Genomic DNA, 19,379 nt, shown 5'->3' with positions numbered 1-19,379 from the left:
AAGTATGCACACCAAAGATTGTAAAACCCAAGTCAGATCTTCAAATAATTACCAAGGAAACTACAAGTAGTTTTATTTTGATATGTTACCAAGGAAACAATTGTCCGAAACAATTTTCCCACTTTAGTTTAGCAAACCAAAAATCAACTAAGCATCTTAGTTCCTTTGCTAAACCGATTGTATAAATACAGTCGCTTATTCGATAAGACCAAAATAAAGATAACTCTATTTTTCTTATCAGGTTCTAATTATCCATAAACTTATACCTTTCAATTTTAAACAAGACAAGTACTAGGTTAGTTAACTAGCATTTCTTGTTAAGGCATCTGATTAGACTTAAAAAACAGAAACCTCACTTCGATAAATCTAACTAAGATCAGAATTAACTTAGTTTCTCTTATCCGGAATCAAATTGGACTAAACAACTCATCCCGTAAACCTTTTCTTTCGTTAAGCCATAAATAATTTATACAAACCAAATAAATCAACTTGCATAATTATTCACCTCAACCGAAAGCAATTGAAACAACATAGGCATTAAAGCACCGCAATTGCATGGAAATTTTGTAAGCCTAAACATTTGATACCACACAATAAAGCAAGATAACAATAGTTTTTCTTAACCGGAACCAATTGAATCACACATACATCCATACACACATAATGGAATAAACATCAATTGTACCGAAATTTTGTCAAGCAAAAGCAATAAATATATATGAAATAAACTCAGGCTTTTCTTAAACAGGAAAACGATTAACTAACAAACTCGTTACCTCAAATTTCACATCCACTTCTCCAGTATGTTTGCATCTTCGTCCAGGGAGAATTGATATCGAAATATTATCATGTTGTCATCCTTATGCAAAACAAAAGAATAACAACAACCAACCTTTACCAGAGAAAGGTTGAAAATCGGTTTTAATAATTGCAAGCAAAAGTTGAAAATCGTCGAAACACATATGCTTTTATGCTTAACCAAAACCGATTCAACATATTGTGACTTTTTCACATATTGTTTCTACCAGAACCCGTCATGATTCTTTGATAAAGCCTACCAACATGGGCTAGAACTTAATCCTGCTAAATCAAAAAGTCACCCGAACCACAAGGGTTCACAACATTATGAGATCGAATATCAAGGTTAGAAAACCAAAATCAAACATCCCATAAACATACATGGCAATAAGATAAAAGCATTCAAGCACATGCTATGTAAAACGAAAACTATTACAAGAAAAATTATAAATCAAATAATTTTATTCATAATAGTTTTATTTATAATAGACTTATACAATCATTGAAAGAAATCAAAAATTGATGTCTATTTCTGGATTAAGTATTACAGTATATAACTTAATCTCTAGTGGTGCTCTTGTTGTTCACTGAGGTTTCTTCAGTGTTCAAACTTTTAAAGCATGTCTCAAGAGACTTGTCCACAACTCTTCTCTGTTTTTCGAGAACTTCAAGTTGAAGCTTCAAATATCCAAGTTCACCTTTCATCTCTTTTATTTTGTCTTTTAGTTCACCCCGATATTGAACCAAAGAAAAGAAATTTCCTATGAGTTCTTCAAACTCATGCATAACTTTACTCATACCATCTGTGAGAAACCACTTCGTAAAATCTGAATCATTGACAGCAAAAAGACATGATTCTTGTTGAGGTCTAACAGAGTTAGGATCAGGATTTGATTCTTGAGATAATCTATCAAGGAAAGACAGTAATCCTAAGAGAAGAACAGAGTTTTCGAAAATATACACAAGTATTTTTTTTCAAACTTCTCTAGGAGAATCAAAATATATTCCAATATCTCTTATTATCGAAAATGGGAACTACCATTAACATGTGCCCTTTTTTTTTATTATATGTGCTTTTCTCATCCAATATTAAGAGGACAGAAAGGGATGAGAGTGAAAAATTTTGATACAACTAAGTTGCATCGGAGTAAGCTTTTTCCATATTATATTGAATATCAGAAACATGGTTCATGTTTCTCTTCGGGAATTTCTTCCCAAAATAATTTCTCCCAAGACGATGATCTTTTCTAACTCTAGAGATATGATCATGTGGAGAAACTGTACTAATGTGAGAATTTTCAGAGATAGATAAATCTCTCTTAATTCTTTCAATGAGATTTTCATAAGATTTTCTCATTATAAGGACTTCCTTATTATCCACATTAGTGTGATTGTCTAAAACAATTATCGGAAATTCCTGATTGTTTCTTTTGGCAGAGATTCTCTCTTTCCCTTTCTTCTGGAGTCGTTCTTCATCAAAACTAGAATTTTTTCGATATGGGTGAGAAGGAACCTTTTTCCAGAAGCGATTATCAACTCTTTTCTCTGACTCTTTCGAGTTGATCTCATAGGGATATGGTATAATTTGTCTTTCTACTAAGGAATGATCTTTCAATTTTTTAAGACAAGAAACTTCCTTCAAAATTTTTACCACCGTATGTTGAAGAAGTATAAGTTTCCTGTCAAGTGACTGAAAATTGTATTCCTTAATATCACCATCACGGAATCGGTTCAAAGTTTCATTTGGACAAGATTTCGATTGATCATCAGTAGATCTAGAAGCTGGTTTCTCATCCTCTTCTAACTTGATGTAGTTAGGAAAACTACCATCATCTTGATCTGTTTCAGATGTGATTAAACCGGTTTTATCACAGTCTGTAAAAGTCGAGCAAGGACTTTTAGTTTCCTCATTATCAGAATAAATCACAACATCATCATTAGTTAGTATCATAGGACGGGTCTCTTTATCTAAAGTAAGAGATTTACCAAGAGCATCTAGTTTGACAGTGAGATCCATTTTCTCTTTGGCTAGACAATTCAGTTGAATGTCTTTTTCTCTGATCTCCTGTTTAAGAAGATTTGACTCTGTCTTTAATATTAGTACTTTAGAAGACAGAGATTGTATAGGCTTTAGGAGTTTTACCAACAATTTATCAACATCTTCTCTTTCATCAGAGATAAACATAGATGTTTTCGTAACTCCTGGATCATGAGTCAACGAAGTAGTAACATCTTCAAATTTTGAGTATTCAAACTCTTGCATAATGTTAACTGAATCGTATATATATTCAATTTCTTATAGATTGGATCGCACCAAACACAGATTGTTAGATATTTTTGTGTTTGCCTGCTCTGATACCAATTGAAAATACGAGGGTACCCAAATATACCTCAACCTAAAACTTTTCCTACCTATATGTCCTTTCTCCGAAAATGATTGTCTATGGACTGAGTCGAGACAATGCAACTAATCGGTTCACACTTCGTGTGATCGTCTATGGATACGAGATCGAGACAATACAACAACGAAGTATGTTTACTTGATAAAAATGTTCGGACTTATCCAAACACAATAGGATTGCTTATCAAGTAAATAGGAATTAACATTTGTGCAATTTACTTTAATTATAATAAAACAATTATAATGCGGAAACTAAAAGTAAATGACACAGAAAGATTTTGTTAATGAGGAAACCGCAAATGCAGAAAAACCCTGGGACCTTGTCCAGAATTGAATACTCTCAGGATTAAGTCGCTATGCAAAATAACCTAACTTCGTATAGTTTAGACCAAGCAACTAAACCTATAGTTCAACTAGTGCCGTCTGTATTCCCACACCTCCAACTTATGAATAAGTCACGCACTTGGAACAATTCCTTTGGTTCGTATTCCAAACAGTAAAGGAACAACAAATCCGTTTGGTATCAACTCTCTTCAACCAAGTGATATGAGTCAGACAAAGGCTCTTCTGTTTATCTTAACATAAACTCTTTCGCCAGGTCCTTAGATATACCCTATGTTCAATTACCGAAGTAATCATTAAGATTTTGCAATCATCACTCTTAATCCAAAGAATTGTATTGATGCTGATCTACATAACTAATCAATCTAATTTCATCACAAGGCGAAACAAGTATTGTGCACACCAAAGATTATGGACCCCAAATCATACATCTTCAGTATCTTCTTTGTCTTCAAATCTTCTTAGATCTTCAATAAATACTTGCACACAACAACTTGAATCTCTTGTAATCAATCACGCACAGAATGGAGTCTGTTAACAATGGATTATCACAAGATCGTCTTTAGATCTACAAACAGTCTAAATATCCTTGTCGAAACTCTGAACTAGTTTGAGTGAATCTTATATCAGGAGAGAAGATCCTCAAGCATAAACAAACTAGGTGCAATCAAAGTTCAACTACCGTTAGTCAATCAAATCAATCGAAAACAAAAGATAAACCACAATTATCTAGTTTCCCACCAACGATACTAATAGATATTCTCAATCCCAAAGAAGATTTTAAAACGAGTGGCCGTAAGAGATTTCGCCTAATTAGGTTACTCACCTCTCCGAATAGGCGGCTTTACCGGTAACATCACAACAAGAGGTAGTTTGTTGTTACGAAGGATTAGTTTGCTAGAAATGTAAACTTCAATATTTATAGACAAGGAAGTTTGGACACCAAGGAATTTCCAAAACCGAAAATATTCTCAAGATATTCATTAAAGCACAAATTTGGTTTCCATAATTCTTGGAAATGCTCTTTCCAAAAACAATGATCGAAATCTCTTGGAAAAACTCTAATTATTAAATGCACATTACTAATTCTTATTTTCCTAAAAATAAAATTAATAACCTTAATTAAAAGATTCTTAACTTATTTATGTTTCGGTCCTGGGATTCTCTTCCCTTAGCTATTAAGGAATAACTTTGAACAATTAAAAATTTAACATTCACAGCACGTGTTCAAAGTATGTCGACATCCTTACTTTGTAAGTCCTCTTTCATACTTACAACCTTGAAACCGATTTTCCACACTTCTAAACAAGTTTAGAATTGGTTCATCTGACTTTCAAGAACTATGTGATTGATCAAAGAACATTCAATCACAAATCATGGGTGTAACAGTTCTACCAAAACAAGTTTCGGTTCTACCTCCATGTGAGTATTGCGCATAGTCACACTAGCTTTCCAAAATTCGGTTGACTAGGTACTAGGATCGGTTCCCCTTGTTGCACCTCATACAACGATCGATTCCCATTTGTGATGTATTGCACCTCTTACTAGGATCAGTTCCCCTTTACCCAGATTTGGTCAGACATAAAATCACAAACTCGATCATACCATCTCAGGTGATTACTTAATATCGGTTTCCCTAATAAAAGTCATACCAATACATAAGTCAGGCATTTGTGAATAGTTTTACCAAGAACAAAAACAAGTCATAAACGGTTGTACTAATCACACATATTGGTTGTTCACAAGATACAATGAATAACAATACCAATAACACCTGGCGATTTCCTTTTCGATTCACAAACCAAGTTCATGAATTTACTTCCTTAGAACACATGTAAAACATTGTTCCCTAGGATGAAATTCTCACCTCATACCCATACATAATCACAATAGAATTTAAACGATTATGTCGATGTCTTATCTACAAAGTTTAATGGTTAAGCAATAAACCTTGTATTGTATTCATTAATACTATGTCTATCTAGAGTTCAATCATGCTTCGCAGTTTTGTTTTCAATATGCACGACTTGAAAGATACGTTAGGGAATGAAACATTTCAAGTCAAATATCACTAACCTCAAGTGGAAGGATGATGTTGTCGTTGTAGATCCTTGGTTCTTCACATCTTCAGGTCTTCGCAATACTTGAAATGTCTCATATCCTAATACTTTAAATCTAACCTATACGAAGTTGACTCTAGTACATAATCAGGCGACTCTTAACATGAGTTTTGATTCACTAAAATATGATAACCAAACTTGATATACCAACGCTTGGTGGGTTCAACCGAGGAATGCTCTAACACAACCTATACAAGACCCACTGTGTATAAACCTCTTGGAGATACAATCACTCAAGGAATATTTCAACACAATGTCCACTTTATATAGGGTTAGTCAGTATCAGCCTAACTCGTGAATTAAATATCAAATGCAAGTGGAGAAAACCAATACACTTTGTGTGATTGTCTATGGATATGGAATCGATACAATACAACGACAAAGTGATCACTTGATAAAAGGTACGAAAATAACTGAAACCAATGGGATCAATATCAAGTGCCCTGTTAATGTACAAAATGCAATTTACTTTAATTATAATAAAACAATTACAATGCGGAAATTAAAAGTAAATGGCACAACAAGATTTTGTTAACGAGGAAACCGCAAATGCAAAAAAACCCCGGGACCTTGTCCAGAACTGAATAATCTCAGGATTAAGCCGCTATATAAAATCTAAACCAACTTCGTATAGTTGAGACGAAGCAACTAAACCTATAGTTCACCTAGTTCCGTATGTATCCCTGCGCCTCCAACTTGCAATAAGTCACGCACTTGGAAAAATTCTTTTGGTTCGTATTCCAAACAGTAAAGGAACAACAAATATGTTCGGTAACAACTCTTTTCAACCAAGTGATATGATTTTGACAAAAGGCTCTTTCGTTTATCCCAATAAACTCCTTTGTTAGGTCCTTAGATCTATCCAATAACAATTACCAAAGTAATTGTCAAGATTTTGCAACCAATACTTTGAATCACAAAGAATTATATTGACGTCGATCTACACAACTAATCAATCAAATCTATCACAAAAATAAACCGATTATAGTTGGATCCTTTTCCAGACAAAACAAGTATTGTGCACACCAAAGATTATGAACCCATATATCTTCTTTGTCGTCAAATCTTCTTCTATCAAACACCTGCACACAATCAACTTGAATCTCTTGTGATCAATCATACACAGAACGGAGTCTGTTAACAATGGATTATCACAAGATGTTTTTAGGACTACAAACAGTCTAAAGATCCCCGTCGAAACTTCGATCTAGTTTGAGTGAATCTTATATCAGAAGAGAATATTCTCAAGCATAAACAAACTAGGTGCAACCAAAGTTCAACAACCGTTATTCAATCAAATCAATTGAAAACTAATAATAAACTGCAATTATCTAGTTTCCCACCAACGGTACTAATAGAGCTTCTCAATCCCAAAGAAGTCTTTAAACCGAGCGGCCGTAAGAGATTTCGCCTAATTAGGTTACTTTCCTCTCCGAATAGGCGGCTCCACCAATAACAACACAACTAGGTAGTTTTGCTGGCTCTGAGGAACAATTTGCTTGAAATGCAAACTTCAATATTTATAGACCAAGGAAGTTTGGACACCAAGGAATTTCCAAAACCGAATACTTTCAAAGATATGCAATAAACACAAAATCAGTTTTGGGATCTATACCTCAATCTAAAACTTTTCCTACCTATAAGTCCTTTCTCCGAAAGTGATTGTCTATGGACTGAGTCGAGACAATGCAACTAATCGGTTCACACTTCGTGTGATCTTCATGGATACGAGATCGAGACAATACAGCAACGAAGTATGTTTACTTGGTAAAAAGTTTCGGACTTAACCAAACACAATGGGATCACTTATCAAGTAAATAGGAATTAAGGTTTTGTGTAATTTATTTTAATTATAATAAAACAATTATAATGCGGAAAATAAAAGTAAATGACACAACAAGATTTTGTTAACGAGGAAACCGCAAATGAAGAAAAACCCCAAGACCTTGTCCAGAATTGAATACTCTCAGGATTAATCCGCTACACAAAATTAAACCTAACTTCGTATAGTTGAGACCAAGAAACTAAACCTATAGTTCACTAGTTCCGTCTGTATTCCCACGCCTCTAACTTATGAATAAGTCACGTACTTGGAACAATTCCTTTGGTTCGTATTTCAAACAGTAGAGGAACAACAAATCTGTTTGGTATCAACTCTCTTCAACCAAGTGATATGAGTCGGACAAAGGCTCTTCTGTTTATCTTAACATAAACTCCTTCGCCAGGTCCTTAGATCTATCTTATATTCAAATTACCGAAGTAATCTTTAAGATTTTGCCAACAACACTCTTAATCCAAAGAATTGTGTTGATGCCGATCTACTCAACTAATCAATCCAATTATATCACAAGGACAAAACCGATTATAGTTGGATCCTCTTTTTACCGAAACAAATATTGTGCACACCAAAGATTATGAACCCCAAATCATATATCTTCAATATCTTTTTTGTCTTCGAATCTTCTTAGATCTTCAATAAATACCTGCACACAATCACTTGAATCTCTTGTGATCAATCATGCACAGAACGGAGTCTGTTAAAAATGGATTTTCACAAGATCGTCTTTAGAACTAACAACAGTCTAAAGATCCATGTCGAAACTCTGAACTAGTTTGAGTGAATCTTATTGTTTGAGGATGAAAACAATTTCTGCTGATTTCGGTAATTTCGAGTGTGTGGGTGAGAAACGAGTCTAAACCCTAAACAATGCATTGCAAGGGAGTACTTTGATTCGAGATATCAATATGTACAAATCCGGCTTAAACCAAGAAATGGTCGTTCTATACTTGATTCGGTCACAAAGTGAAGGAGAAGGGTTGGCCTAGGAAGGGAAGCGAAGAGAGTTTTGAGACCAGAATAGTTGATTCGGGAAGAGTAGTTGTTTGACGACTTGTATCAGAAAGTGGAAAGCTAACAAGTGATTTATGAGTGTTGTATTCTCCTGACCAAAACTTGTTCTTTGGTGGAAATAGGTGAGACCTATTTATACAAGTCGCAACGAAACGTACCCTGGTCTCGTAAGAAGTGCAAACAGTTGAGTAAATGGAAGAAAGCGGTAACGGGTAACGCCTGAAATTGATGTTTCTATAATGAAGGAAACGTTTCACCATTACTTGTTGTATTTACTAACCGCTTCACTCTTATGACACTTTCTTGTAACGGACGTAGTGTACGCCTCACGTTGTAAGCCGCCAGACCAATACCCTGATAAGCATCCCCCAGTTTGTGACATGTTTTGATGTCTCGAGTGTTTTTTGCAGCATGTTGCTATTTTTTGGCAAGTTGAGCTTGGGAGGCTTGCCGGCTCGGTGGTGACCTACGACGGTCGAGATTTTGCATCTTGAGAGGAAGGTTAGCCATTGATTGTGGTTACCTTTCGTTGGTATACAGTGGCGTGTCCACGGTGCATGCTCTTGGCGTAGCTAATTAGGGTTTGGTGCCGTGCCATAGAATTGGCATAGCTAAGTGTGCGCCGTGGCCAAAGAGTTGGCAGCGTAGCCAAAGGTTGCCACAAGTCGTTTGGTTTAGTGGCGAGCTTGTACGGCTGAGATTTACATCTCAGAAAGAAGGATAGTTGTTGATTGTTGCAACCTTCCGTTTGGAAGCCAGCGGCATGGAGGCATGGCCGACATGGCTTTGGTGTGGCCAAATTAGGGCTTTGGCACCGTGGCCAAATTAGGGTTTTGGCACCGTGGCCAAGAGTTGGCACCGTAGCCAAGAGATTTCCACAAGTCGTTTGGTGACAAGTTTGTACGGCTGAGATTTGCATCTCAGAGGGAAGGGTAGCCGTTGATTGTTGCAACCCTCCGTTTGGCAGCCAGCGGCATGGAGGCATGGACGATATGGCTTTGGCACCGTAGCCAAGAGATTTCCACAAGTCGTTTGGTGGCAAGTTTGTACGGCTGAGATTTGCATCTCAGAGGGAAGGGTAGCCGTTGATTATTGCAATCCTCCGTTTGGAAGCCAGCGGCATGGAGGCATGGCCAGCGTGGCTTTGGCATGGTTTAGGCGCGGCCAAGCTAGGATTTTGGCATAATTTTAGGAGCGGCCAAAATTAGGGCTTGCCATTGGGCCAAAAGTTGCCACGCGTTTGGTGGCGAACTTGGACGGCTGAGATTTGCATCTCAGAAGGAATGATGGTTGTTGATTGTTGCAACCCTTCGTTTGGCAGCCAGCGGCATGGAGGAATGGCCGGCATGGCTTTGGCATGGTATAGGCGCGGCCAATCTAGGATTTTGACATAGTTTTAGGCGCGACCAAAATTAGGGTTTTGGCATAGTTTAGGCGCGGCCAAAATTAGGGCTTGGATTGAGCCAAAAGTTTCCACTTGTTTGGTGGCAAACTTGGACGGCTGAGATTTGCATATCAGAAGGAAGGGTGGTCGTTGATTGTTGCAACCCTTCGTTTGGCAGCCAGCGGCATGGAGGCATGGCCGACGTGGCTTTGGCATGCCTTTAGGCGCAGCCAAGCTAGGATTTTGGCATAGTTTTAGGCGCGGCCAAAATTAGGGTTTTGGCATAGTTTAGGCGCAGCCAAAATTAGGGCTTGGCATTGGGTCAAAAGTTTCCACGCGTTTTGTGGCGAATTTGGACGGCTGAGATTTGCATCTCAGAAGGAAGGGTGGCCGTTAATTGTTGCAACCCTTCGTTTGGCAGCTAGCAGCATTGAGGCATGGCCGACATGGATTTGGTGCAGAGGTGTGGCTGGCATGGCATGCCATTGGCACTATGGTGCGGATGGCATGGTTGGTATGCCTTTGGCGCGGAGATGTGGCTGGCATGGCATGCCATTGGCACGGTGGTGCAGCTGGCATGGTTGGCATGCCTTTGGCGCGGAGATGTGGCTGGCATGGCATGTCATTGGCACGGTTGTGCGGATCGCATGGTTGGTATGCCTTTGGCGCGGAGATGTGGCTGGCATGGCATGCCATTGGCACGGTGGTGCGGCTGGCATGGTTGGCATGCCTTTGGCGCGGAGATGTGGCTGGCATGGCATGTCATTTGCACGGTGGTGCGGCTGGCATGGTTGGCATGCCTTTGGCGCGGAGATGTGGCTGGCATGGCATGCCATTTGCACGGTGGTGCGGCTGGCATGGTTGGCATGCCTTTGGCACATAGATGTGGCTGGCATGGAATGCCATTGTCACGGTGGTGCGGCTTGCATGGTTGGCATGCCTTTGGCACGGAGATGTGGGTGGCATGGCATGCCATTGGCACGGTGGTGCGGCTGGCATGATTGGCATGCCTTTGGAGCTGAGATGTGGCTGGCATGGCATGCCATTCGCATAGTGGTGCGGCTGGCATGGTTTGCATGCCTTTGGCGCGGAGATGTAGCTGGCATGGCATGCCATTGGCACGATGGTGCGGCTGGCATGGTTGGCATGCCTTTGGTGCGGAGATGTGGATGGCATGGCATGTCATTGGCACGGTGGTGCGACAGGCATGGTTTGCATGCCTTTGGCGCGGAGAAGTGGCTGGCATGGCATGCCATTGGCACGGTGGTGCGGCTGGCATGGTTGGCATGCCTTTGGCGCGGAGATATGACTATTAGGGTTTAGCGTGTTGAAACCCTAGTTTAAAATATGTGGCACGCGTGATTGGCACGTTTGGCTAGCATGCGCGGCTGGCATGTGCAGAGATGATGCCAGTCAGTACCGAGGACACTGCCGTGGAGCATGGCATATAAAAAAGGTACCCCGGTAATTTTACGCAGACAAGTTGAATGGTTCAATAAATGTGCTAGTGGTGACATTATTACTCAATTGTGACGTCACTGTCTGATTAAGGTTTTACAATTTTAACCCTAAGCTAAAAACCACCATCAACACTTATATCATAAGAGAAGATCCTCAAGCATGAATAAACTAGGTGCAATCAAAGTCCAACCACCATTAGTTAATAAAATCAATCGATAACAAAAAATAAACCGCAATTATCTATTTTCCCACCAACGGTACTAATAGAGCTTCTCAATCCCAAAGAAGACTTTAAAACGAGTGGCCGTAAGAGATTTCGCCTAATTAGGTTACTCTCCTCTCCGAATAGGAGGCTTCACCAGTAGCAACACAACAAGAGGTAGTTTGCTGTTACGAAGGATTAGTTTGCTAGAAATGCACACTTCAATATTTATAGACAAGGAAGTTTGGACACCAAGGAATTCCCAAAACCAAAAATATTCTTAAGATATTTATTAAGGAACAAATTCGGTTTCCACAATTCCTGGAAATGCTAATAATTATCAAAATCTCTTGAAAAATCTCTAATTAGTAAATGCACATTACTTTCTTATTTTCCTAAAAATGAAATTAATAACCTTAATTAAAATATTCTTAACTTATTTATGTTTCGATCTTGGGATTCTCTTCCCTTAACTATTAAGGAATAACTTTGAACAATTAAAGATTAACTTTCACAACACGTGTTCAAAGCATGTCGACATCCTTACCTTGTAAGTCTTGTTTCATACTTACAACCTTGAAACCGATTTGCCACACTTCCAAACAAGTTTAGAATTGGTTCATCTGACTTTCAAGAATTATGCGACTGATTAAGAACACTCAATCACAAATCATGGGTGTAACTATTCTAGCAAAACAAGTTTCGGTTCTACCTCCATGTGAGTATTGTGCTTAGTCACACTAGCTTTCCAAAATTCGGTTGACTAGGTACTAGGATCGGTTCCCCACATATATATGGTATCTAACTTATATGTGTTGCACATGTCCATAAGATTAATTCCCCTTTGCCTAAAAACGTGTTGCACATGCCCATATGATCGGTTCCCCTTTCTGTTATAAACTTGCTGCACCTCATGCAAGGATCGATTCCCCTTTGTGATGTACTGCACCTCTTACTAGGATTGGCTCCCATTTCCCCAAATTTGGTCATACATAAAATCACAAACTCGATCATACCATGTCAGGTGATTACTTAAAATCGGTTTCACTAATAAAATTCATACCAATACATAAGTCAGGCCTTTCTGAATAGTTTTACCAAGAACACAAACAAGTCATGAACAGTTATACTAATCGCACATATTGGTTGTTCACTAGATATGCAATGAATAACAATTCCAATAACACCTGGAGATTTCCTTTTCGATTCACAAACCAAGTTCATGAATTTACTTCCTTAGAACACATGTAAAACATTGTTCCATAGGATGAAATCCTCACCTCATAACCATACATAATCACAATAACATTTGAACGATTATGTCGATGTCTTATCTACAAAGTTTAATAGTTAAGCAATAAACCTCGTATTGTATTTCTTAATACTATGTCTATCTAGAGTTCAAAGTATAAATGATTGTATCAATAAATATATGTAAGAATTTTTATAGTTTTGATCTGTTCGGAAAAATCTCGATTATATACGGTCATAATGAGTATAAAGTATAAATGATTGTATCAAAATTTTAATTTTTTAAAAATATAGAAAAATATTATTCTTTTAGGCAAAACGCCACTTTTTTTCCTTTTCTTTTAATGCATGCACAATATACACATGCATATCCAACGCGCGTTTTGTTTAAGCATTGTGCATCAATTGAAAGGATTTTACTTTTTGGTGCATCCCCGACACGGTCAATATTTTGATGCATAGACATCGTGTGAATTATGGACGACATAGAAAAAAGAATCCGATGATTCTACATGTATCATGTGGAATCCTGTGAAAAATCCTTGTAAAAAATTGAAGGATAGATTTTGAGGAACTCTAACGATAGAATTAGGAATGGATGAAATGTGTCCCTTTCTTTCTCTTACAACGTGTTTGATTCGGAAAATTTTCCTGTCAAACAAATCATTTTCCAAGTGACACATAAAGGTTTTAGGTTTTTGCATTTGTATATGTTGACTCAAATACCGTGCAATTCAGTTGATTTGTCATAAGGTTTTTTTTATGATTTTTGTTATAGAAAAAACTGATTTGTTTAGGAGGAAAGCATTTTAAAGGGAAAGCTACTATTATTAGATATGTATAAGGGGAAATAATAACTGAATTTGACTTTTGCAAATGATTTTATATTACCAAATTACCGCATGACCAAACCCATATTGATTTGCCTAACCGTGATCACTGTAATAGCCGACAAAAGATTTTTCATCCAAAGAGAAAAAAGATACGGGTATTCTTCTGGATCTTCTTCGTTAAATTCTTATCATGTTCTTTGATGGCTTGAATTTTATTTTATATTACGAATGAATCATCTCATGTTCTAGCTCTTTCTTGGTGTACTCCAAAATTTAAATCAACCTAAAGTCCGTAACCGGTAGAAGTTCAACTTTACCTTCTCCATTTTCTTTTGATTTCATAAAATGGTTTGTTATGAAAGCGTGACATACTTTAACATAACACCTATTTATGTAGAAGAAGTGTTTAGGCTGGTGAAGCCGCATCATTTTTTGCCCACACATTGAGAATTTTGGCTTTTCAAAAAACATGAATTACTCGGGAAATCAAATGGCATCAATCATACGACTGCAAAATATTTCCTATTGCTTGATTGTAAGAAATAGTGTTCATAGATAGATGACTAATATCTTTCCTAGTGATATTTATTACTCCATCTTCGAACTAGCATAAGAAAATCTATGATCCATACAAAATTTTTAATATAGATATCTCAATATCAAGGGGCAGCTTCTTCACTCATGTTAGTTTTTTTTTTTGAGAACTTTACCTGGAGAAAAAGATAGAGTTTAATCATAAAAATGGTGGTTTAGGTCTAGGTTAAGACCGATCAAAATATAAGGTTAGGTTAAGTGGAGGACAAAACGGTAAACATCGATGTTTTGTTAAGGGGGAAGACACTTTTTTACTTCTCCCCTTTAATGACTCAAAGTCAAAAGAAATATACCGTAGTCAAATATTTTTAACTTTCCCCTTAATCAAATCAGCTTTCCCTATAACAAAAATCGGTTTTTTTACGTTTTAATATTATGGGCCTAGAATTGATATTCTGACCCAACTGCGATAAGCATCAAGATCAAATTTTGGAGCTCAGCTAAAAGCTAATCTATTTGTTTTCGAACGCCTTTTGATTTATTCAACTATAGTTCAACGTATCCGTTATACTATATTTTATGTACTCGTTGTATCAAATTTGTGAGTGAACGACTGGACTACTAATGCTACCAGGGCAAGTGGTAGGAAAACAGAAGAAATGAGTGAGCATCATTAATGTCTTCACATGATGCTTCCAACCAACTATATAAGACTCTAAAAAAATGTATAATCAGCATAATTATGATTCCAGGAATGTTTTATCCGGTTGCAAATTGGAATTTGAGTGAACTGTCGTCCATTGGCATTACTGGCACAATGCAGATAGGGTTCCCATAACTTGAGGTCTGCTAAGGAAAATGTGCAATTAGTCAGTCAGCTTAGCGCAACAAATTTTATTTTTAAGGTTTATCTGATCCAAATCATGTGGGGTTCCATAACAGTCTGATTTCATTCTTTTTGTTGTTGATTAATAGAGAGATATACTTCACTTAGATAAGAGAAGAATGTATAGAGATTTTACGGGAAGTAGAGAAAGTTAGAAATAAAGAATAGACGTCCCATTTAGACAGCACAAAATCAGTTAAAAAGACCAAAATCAACAATTCTTATATGAAAAGGACATTTAGATTTTGATACTGTGGACAAAAATGTAAAAATAGCCGGGATGTAAACAGTTTCATCCTACTTATTTTCAAATACTTTTTTTTTTATTTTTAATTTACGTCGGGATGCATCCAGTTTCATCTTTACTATTTTTTAAGTTTAAGTCAAGATGAATCCAGTTTCATCCTTGCTATTTTTTTAGTGTCCATTTCACCATACTAATTTTTACTCGTCCATTTAAACCATGTTTTAAAAATATTTGGACAAATGACCCATTTTCCGTTTAAACAATGCCTTAGCTCGGGAAATTGAGCTCGAGGTGGTAGTGGAAGTTAGACTGGTCTGATGACACAGGTGGTTAAGCCACTTAAGCGAAGCTAATTTGTGGGACCAACTGGACTTGTATAAGTTCTTCGGTTTTGCTAACTTTGGGTGACCGTGATAGCTGGGCCTGGGGGTTACCATGAGGTGGTAGCGGAAACAGTAGTTTTCTTTTGTAGATTTCGTGGAAACAAAACAAAACCAATATGCAAGTACAGTGGTTGGCCGAAGGTTGGGGTGTGCATCGGACGGTTGCGGATTAGGGGTCACCCGCAACCAAACCGTCAAAATTACGGATTTGAAAAATTGAACCGTAACCGGTCCAATCACCCGCGGATTTGACATCCACGGATTAACGGGTGATGCGGACCGGATGCGGATTAATCGCGGATTCAGAATTTAAAAAAAAAAAAAAAGTCTGCTTATCTGTGAAAATCCCTTCGTATGGTTAATTGATCTCTCTATTTATGTTAACTCACTATCTCACTCCCATGATAATAAATTAATAACAATGAAGCAAATGCCAAAGTTTTGTTGCACAACATTATGAGTACAATATATACTTATTAGGTAGTAATCTTAATTAACACTGCAACTGATAAGTGTAGTGACCTTTAATCATTTGATGTAGCCCCTTGTTTTTGAAAATGAATTTAATTTCCTCTATGAATTGGCAAACAGCAGGATAAATTTCCTGGATTAGTGCTTTAGCAGGATTCTTGTCCACATTAGACCACCTTTGGCGGATAATTAACTGCTACCTTGTTTATATTCAGTATCAAGAGGAGGGCACAGCTTCTTTTTCCAGTAGTTCTCACAATGCACAGAGTGGATCACATGCAAGCATCGAGAAGCTTCAAAACCTTCAGTTTCTTCAAGAAGATTATGCAGATCTTGAAATGTTCTCTGAAGAGGACGAACCTCTTATTCCCAGTAAATTAAATTAGAGATATCTAATCTAATCTAAAATCTAAAACTCAATTTTTGCGGGTGCGGGTGAATCCGCGGATTTCAAAGTCCAACCGCAACCAAACCGCTAAACCTTACGGATTTGAAAACTCAACCGTGTCCGATCCATAGACTCTTGCGGATTGGTTTTCGCCCGCAATTTTGCGGACGATTACGAGTGAAAACCGCGATTTCGGTTTTTCTGCACACCCCTACCCGAAGGTTAGGGGAAGAAAATGAAATGAGAAATCCACCAAAAATCGACTGAAAAATGAAATCCATGGCCCATGAGAAACCACGTTGCCAAGCATAGGGTTACACATGGGACGGGACGGTACGTGTTTTTGCCTGGTTCAGTACCTGTACCTCCCTATGATCAGTACATGTACCTTGTTATTTTACCTGTACCTGTGAAGTACGGGACCGGACGAGACCGGCTCTTTACCTGTAAATCTTCGGTTGCTAAATTCTGGAAGCTGCTAATTGATAATTGCCGTTGCACAGGTAAAGACGATTTGGAATTGGGCTATGATATATGGGATTCCTTGGCCTCTCTGGAGCAAGTCAGGTCTTAGTAAAGATAGCAAGTCTGATTTGCAACCCATTATGATGCACGAATGTACTTTAAGAAAAATCTAGGAGGCCTATGCTAGAATTTGCATTGAGATCGATATATACTAATTATTCTTGTCCTAGTAGTGTTCCCTTACTGATTGATGTGAAGTTACGTCGGAACTGTCTATTGAACACCAATGAAAAGCTATCTTCTGGGCATTCTTTAAATCAATGTCGTAAGAAGGTTACCAAGATCAAATCCCGTTGGATACCTAAAACTTACCCGAGTGAGAATGAAACAGAATTTGAATACAATTAGTGGATTGCAACAAGAGTGTGGATCCCTCATGATCTTACTCGTTGATGGATCAACACCTATTTTGGATGAGATTTTACAAACAGGAATAACAGCTCATGGAGAAACTGGATAGGATATAACCCCTATAATCAACGGCCAGGATTTAATCCTAATATCAACGGATATAGATCCTCGGTACTACGGAAAGAGACGGAAATAGCCTAGAACCGTTACTTGTACCTACTCTAGGCACGGTACCAGTTTTTGGTAGTTGTACCTGTCCCATCTGACTGCGGTTCGGGTCGGTTCCTGCGGTTCTGGTAAGGTTCCATGGGATGGGACGGGACGGTTCCCGTGGAGCCGTAGCCAAGCACATCATCTTTGTTTGGGTGGCGTCACACGCCTTACGTCATCACCCCTGATGGAATAAACTGGACTTAAATGAACATGGTCTTCGTCAATGGTTCTGTCAGAAAAGCTACCTAAGACAGATAGCAAGTCAGTATGGGTAGTTTAGTCCGAATACAATTCCCCAAAATACCAACATGTCTATAAATTAATTTTTCTGATCAACGGAAAATTATCATTTTCAAAGAAAAAAAAAATATCAGAAAAGAAGGGTGAAAGAGAGCTGTTTCGTTAAGATGAATAAAGAGATGAGAAAAAGATCTGATAAAGAGAAAGAGGAATTAGTGAATGATGAAGACGTGAGAATTGAGAAATTTTATGAACTGATTAGAAGTTTTCAAAGAGGAAAAAGAAGAAACGAGTCAAATCATTATGAAGAGTTGAGATTCAAACAGAATAAGAAGAGAAAGAGAGAAAAACAAGATGAAGATTTTGGTGATGGTACTAATAATGGCGGTGAGAATGAGAAGGGAGAAGAAAGATCAATAATTTGGGTTCCATCTTTTAAATGTGAAGATTTTGATGATCATCGAGATCAATTGTCTGGAAATTATCGGCAAGCAGGAACAAGCAAGAGAGAAGTGGACGATGAAAACAAAAAACAAGGATTCGAACAAAATAGATTAAACTTGAAACTTACTCTTTAGTTAATTACAGTAAGAAGATTACTACTTAATCAAATAGTTAATATTGCTATTAACCTTAATTTAAATTTCAGTTTTCAACTGATTAATGTCATTGAAACTTTTACTTCTAATAGAATTGCAGCGATTTTTGATTTATTTTCTTGAAGAAGTTGATCTTATACAACCCTTAAAAGCCAGACTGAAATCTTAAACATTATTACAATTTCTAGTTCTGATTTGATCCCAATGACCATGAGGCTCTATGGTATGGAGAAGAATTCAATAATTTTGTGCCTTGTTAATATGACATTTTATTTGATGGTATTGATTGTGTTATCAATCGCTACATACCTCCTAAAGTTAAGCCAAAGGATGAGATTGGAAAATATTATGTGAACAATTGTTAAAAAGTTTGCAGAAAACTGAACTCTATTGAAAATGGGACTAATTTGAAGTGTTAGCGTTTACGGAGCCAATTCTACTTGTTTCAGGTTTACAGGCCATGTGAAAAACAACTGCCCACTTTAGAAGAAGGCCGGTTTGGTTTATCGTACTGGATAAAGTTGTGTTTCACAGCTGACTTTTGTATACTTACTACATTGGTTGTTGTTTTCCATGCATTCCGTTTCTTTCACGATTTTTATTTAAATTTCCCCGAAGGTATGTTCGCGAAAATTTAGGTAATTTACTTTCGGTGGAATATTTGGTTGCTTTCCATGCGACTACGACTTGAAGGTTTTCATGGAGTTTGATGCTAACATTGTAGTGTTCGGTCCAAAATGTCCTAAGTACTAGCGTTTCAATTACTTTTAGATTTAGATTCCTTAAAAACTTCCAAGAATTTCTAGTTTAAAATACGTGCTAGTTTCAATTATGCCGTGACATAAGGGGGTGACGTATGTAGGGACGTAGGGGGCAAGTGGCCATACTTGCACTCCCAC

Source organism: Papaver somniferum, chromosome 2, assembly GCF_003573695.1.
Source record: "Papaver somniferum cultivar HN1 chromosome 2, ASM357369v1, whole genome shotgun sequence".
Lineage (NCBI taxonomy): Eukaryota > Viridiplantae > Streptophyta > Magnoliopsida > Ranunculales > Papaveraceae > Papaver > Papaver somniferum.
This window is presented reverse-complemented; position numbering follows the sequence as displayed.